Source organism: Gossypium hirsutum, chromosome D06 (genome assembly GCF_007990345.1).
Source record: "Gossypium hirsutum isolate 1008001.06 chromosome D06, Gossypium_hirsutum_v2.1, whole genome shotgun sequence".
NCBI classification, from domain to species: domain Eukaryota; kingdom Viridiplantae; phylum Streptophyta; class Magnoliopsida; order Malvales; family Malvaceae; genus Gossypium; species Gossypium hirsutum.
In genome coordinates this window covers 29,158,965-29,164,665 of record NC_053442.1, presented here as the reverse complement: position 1 = coordinate 29,164,665, position 5,701 = coordinate 29,158,965, and the positions used below count along the sequence as shown (strand labels likewise).

Sequence of the window (5,701 nt, the reverse complement as noted above, 5' to 3'; positions counted from 1 at the left end):
TTTTGATCCTTTTATGAATTTTAATCTAATTGTGAGTTGTTCAACTCTCATTGTTCTTTTGTGACTCAAATTGACTTATCTAGCTAAGTCTAGTGGCGTCAACCTGTTTCATTTGTGAACTTATCACTTTTATAAGTGTGGCGTTCATATATACTGTTTGGTTCCTATCTCCAATAAATAGTGGGTCACGGTTCAATCTATCCACTATTTCCACCTTAAGAGCTAATCTAAGAATTGGGTCGATATTCTTTAATATTGGTTCGTTCTTCAGCTGTTAAGTTCATCTTCAATCATCCATATACCATAACAACTGTCCACTTCTTTTTGTTAAGCCTATTTTTCTTTGAAATCAGCCTATTATTAAACGAAACCCTTACTACTTAATTTTACGATCGAAAAAACAAGCGACTCGAATCAACCAACGAGTTCGAGATCGCATCACCTAAGTTGACACAAATTCAATTCTTCCTGAGTCGTCAGGTATTTCAAGCTTTTATTATTAGTAAAAATATAGCATCTCTCACCATATAAATAAAGTTGCCAGATCTTCAAAGCAGAAACCACTGCGGCCAACTCTAAGTCTTTTTTCAGATACTTTCGCTTGTGAGGCTTCAACTGCCTTATGGCGTAAGCGACTACTTTTCCATTCTACATTAGAACACAACCTAAACCACAAAGAGACGCATCACTATACACAATAAATTCTTTCCTAGTTTCAGATTGAGTTAAAACTGGAGCTTCAGTTAACATATTCTTCAAATGATTGAAACTTTTCTAGCATTTCTTAGTCCATACAAAATTAACATCCTTTTGCAACAATTTAGTCATCGGAGATGCTATAATGGAGAACTTTTTAACAAAACATCAGTAATATCCTGCCAAACCTAGAAAACTACAAACCTCAACAACATTCTTTGGTATTTTTCAATCAACGATCACCGATATTTTATTTTAATCAATACAGATACCATCAGCAGAAATAACATGACCCAGAAATCCAACCTCCCATAACCAAAATTTGCATTTACTGAATTTTGCATAAAGTTCTTTTTTTTACGCAAAGTTTGCAACATAATTCTTAAATGCTCGATATGATCTGACTCATCTAGCGAATAAATCAGGATATCATCAATGAACACCACAAAAAATTGATCTAAATACAGCTGAAATACTCAATTCATCAAGTCCATAAATGCAACAGGAGCATTCAAACCAAACGGCATTACCAAAAATTTATAATGAAAGTATCAAGTTTTGAATGCAATCTTTCGTAGATTAGGCTCTTTAACTCGCAACTGGTAATATCCAAATCGTAGATCAATATTTGAAAACATTGTTACTTCCTTTAATTTTTCGAATAAATCATCAATACGAGGTAACGAATATTTTTTCTTGATGGTAACCCAATTTAGCTGCCGATAATCTATACATAATCTCATCGACCGATCTTTCCTTTTCAAAAACAAAATCGGAGCACCTCAAGGTGACACACTCGGTCGAATAAATCCATGATCTATCAATTATTACAACTGTACTTTCAAATCTTTCAATTTAGTAGGAGCCATTTTGTAAGGAGCTATTGAAATTGGAGCTATTCCCAATACAAGTTCAATTACAAATTCAATTTCTCTATTCAGTGGTAACCTAGGTAATTCATTGGGAAAAACATTAGCATACTCTTTAACTATCGGTACTTGATTGATTTTTTATTCTGCCACTTTCGAATCGAGAATATAAGTTAAATAAGTTCCGCACCCTTTCCTAATCAACTTATGAGCTGACAATGCCGAAATCACAATTGTAGTACATTCAACTCCATCTACTTTAACACAAATAAATTTGCCACTCAGACATTTCAAACTAATTTGTTTTCCATTAACAACTTTAATAGTTGTTGGCTTCATGTTATATGAGATTCATTTATTGGGCCACACGTACGAGTTCATAGTCATGTCGTTGATTAATTGACAGGCTCACTTGTAAGTGTTGTTTTTGAAGACCCCTTCAGATGTGCCATCTAATTGAATCTCAAATTGCCATCTAAACCATCGTAAAATATTTGTAATTGTAGCCACTCTTACATTCCATGATGGGGGAATTTCCTTAGCGATAGTTTAAAACATTCCCATGCCTCGTATAGGTCCTCACCCTTGATTTGCTTGAAATTGGTGATGTCATTCCTTAGCTGGATAGTTCTACTAATGGGAAAGAATTTCTATAAAAATTTTCTTGCTAGTTGTCCCATGTAGTAATGGAACCTGGGTCCTGCGAATTAAGCCAATTATACGCGGTATCACATAATGAAAAAGGGAACAACCAAATACGAATAGCGTCATCGATGACCCCATTATACTTAAACATGTTACAAAATTGAAGGAATCATGTTAAGTGCTGATTAGTATCCTCCATCATATTTCCTTGGAACTACAAAGTGTTTTGAATCATTTGTATGGTAGTCATCTTGATTTCAAAATTATTGGTGTTATTTGTTGGCCTCTTGATTCTGCCTCGGACCACATCTAAAATGAGTAGTGCATATTCACACAATGTCATTTCTGGTCGAGCCATCAATGGTTCACTTTGGATTTGTGCTGGTGGTTCAAGTGGGTTGTCAAACAAAGGATTTTCCCAAGGTAAATTAGCTACCACATGTTGGTTCTTTTGTATTTGTTGACGGGTTCGTCTCAGAAATCATTCTGGTTTAGATTTAGCTCGATTAAGATGGTTCCACTTTGAGTCATACACTAAAATAAGAGGAAATAAAACTAAAATTAATAACCTGAATCATAGTAAAATAACACGAAATAAAAAATATATATCTATAATTCAAAATATTCTTATTTATCCTATTAATTGTAGAAAATAAAAATTCAATTTAATGCTGAAACCTCCCCAGAAAGGGCACCAACTTGACGTCGCCAGACGTGTGAACATTTCAGCTGAAAATATTGAAAAAAATATATCGAATAAAGCAACGATGTCTGCAAGTATAGAGGTCAAATTGTAATATAGTAAAGTGTTACAATGAAACACTCCGAGAAGTATTTCGAGGACCATACCCAAGGGAGGTTGAATTAAACTAAAATTTAATTTTCCACATTAACAAGGTTAAACAGTAATAATCTAAAATTATAGTGCAAAAAAATAAAATTAAAGAAAAATAGCCTAAAATAAATAAAATTAAAGTAGACAAATTAACAATCAAAATTAATTCAAATAAACAAGTAAAAGATTAACTCACGTCAATGTTCATAATTAACTTCAGAACTCGGGTTTTATTGAATTAGCTAATAACTAACCAATAATTACCTCTCAACCTCAAACTAATTGATTAATTAAAAAAAACCTTATCTCTCAACCTCGTCGTTTGAACTAGGATAAATTATAAGGTACTTGTTAAACTATTCTCTCGACCTCGTTTACCTAGATTTGAAATACCCTCAACCCGATCCGATTAATCAGATTTAGATCTTGGGTATTACCACACAAATACAAACACAAGTTTAATCTACTTACACAATTTTACAGATAATTACAACTTACTTAATTAAAAATTTTCAAATTAAATTACATAAGTATATACAATTACAACATGTGGTAATTAATTTACAATAATGTTTAAATCGAAATCCTAATCAGTTATAGATACCCCAAAGTATGGATCTCTAAGTAACATTTCAGTATTTGGACACGCCACCAAACTCGCTCTGTAAGCATAATAGCCCAATACGCCACTTCTTGGCATAGTTCTGGCATCATCCCTCCAACTGTAGACTCACATCAACCCACCTGTAGCATAACAAAAACAAATAATTTTATAAGAACTTAGTGAGGAGAACATCATTTACCTGAGTCACATTTGCACATTTCAATTGATAATTTATATAGACGGGTTTATTATCTTTAACCTTCAACCTTATCTATGGCGAATGCTTCCTCAAGTTCTATTCTTTTACACTTATCCATTACTATAACTTACCCTGAGACTATTTCCTTTTCTCAACAAAACATCTTCGTTACATCGTTTACATCCTTCAATCATTGTCATCACCTCATCTCGATTCAAGACGAAACACGTACACAAATCAGAAATCTTGCCTTTGAACATATAGATTCATGTCCTTGATCAGAATACATTTTCAATATTAACTCATTACTTCTTTATATCTCGTCAATTCATTATTAGCGACCGAGTCTTAGTCTAGTATAGCACTTTACCATATATTCCACAGATAAATTTTGTCCTTACTAGTTCCTCTGATTTTGTTTAAGAGCCATACAGAATTTTCCACTAGGGAAATTCATTACGATACGCCACAAAGGTCCTATCGTGATATGCCACAAAGAACATCATTCAAAGTTCTTCATTAAGAGTCCTATTAAGACACATCATAAGGGCATTCTATCTAGAGTATGCCACAAAAGGCTATCCCTTCATAATTCACCACTAAAGCTATTTTCTCAGAGTTCGCCACAAAGGTTATTCTTTCAGAGTTCGCCACTACAAAAGGTATTCTTTCAGAGTTTGTCACAAGGCTATTCTTTCCTAACTAGTTTATGATATAGATTTTCCTAAACTCATGTTTTGTGAGGTTTTCCGATCATTGTCCTAGGACACGCAGAGAATCCCATTGGGTAAGCATTTCTCTTTAGTTCTTTTTTAGAAAGTGTCATTTTCATGGCTTAATATACATGTAAGGTTAACAGTTTAGGCTAAACCTTTAAAGCAACAACAGATTACCAGTCCAAACTAAATTTGTGTCACATGTATCTTCGAGTTAGCAACAAATGCTGGAGATCGATATCAAAACATATTTACTTGCAGACATTTTATACATCGAAACAAACTAAGCTCAATCTTCTTAATCCACAATAAGCAACCAATATAACACACATCTCATAACATACATTTCAAACATTAAGGTACAACCATGCTTTACCTTGCATTACTCATGCATCATTCAACACATGCTTGAACTTATCGGACACTATACTAGATTTACACTTTATTCTCAACAATATTCACTAAATCATAAATATCCTTTAGGAATTACTTTCCTTGCCTACTATAACTTTCATGATTTCGACATCACCTTTCGACTTGTTCCACAAACATCAAGGTATGAATAGTTTCACGCAAGAGCCAGTTTAAAAACTCACCTGCCAACCACAGGTAGCAGCTTGAACTCTTGATCTAACATCTAACAGGGAAATCCAACATTACTTGACATGGAGCGATCATTGATAAATATCCAAAAGTTTTTCTTCATCTTGAAGGAGAAAGAAGTACTATTTTTTTGTTCCTTAAGATTCAAATAGCAACACTTTTAAAAGAAAAAAGAACCAAAAAATAAAGTAAAAGTAAAGTAAATGTCATCTTGAGAGTCTTCTCCCTGATTAGAAATAAACTCCTTATCCTCCTTACTGTAGACTTTGACAAGTGGCGATACTTACCTAACCTAAATATCTCAATTTTCCCAAAAATTTGAGACATGTGAAGAGAATCCAATGAAGATCTTTGTTACTTTCTAACCAGACATGGGGAGGGTCTAGTTAATCCTATTGACTCCCAATCATTCTCGTTATGAGAACCAACTAAAACGGTGCTCGTATAACTAAACATACTATACCTTGGTGGTGACATGCTTATGGTGTGGCCTTAAAGGTAGTTAAGCCTTCTACAGCATTCTCGTGCACCTGG

General features: G+C 33.6%; 1 non-coding gene across 1 annotated transcript; it reads left to right on the top strand.

Annotated features, from left to right (window-relative positions):
* The first annotated feature begins 2,081 nt into the window (after window positions 1-2,081).
* Window positions 2,082-2,187, top strand: LOC121218928 (small nucleolar RNA R71). Its single transcript, XR_005915410.1, has one exon. It is a non-coding gene; the product is annotated as a small nucleolar RNA R71 (small nucleolar RNA).
* The last annotated feature ends 3,514 nt before the right edge of the window (window positions 2,188-5,701 follow it).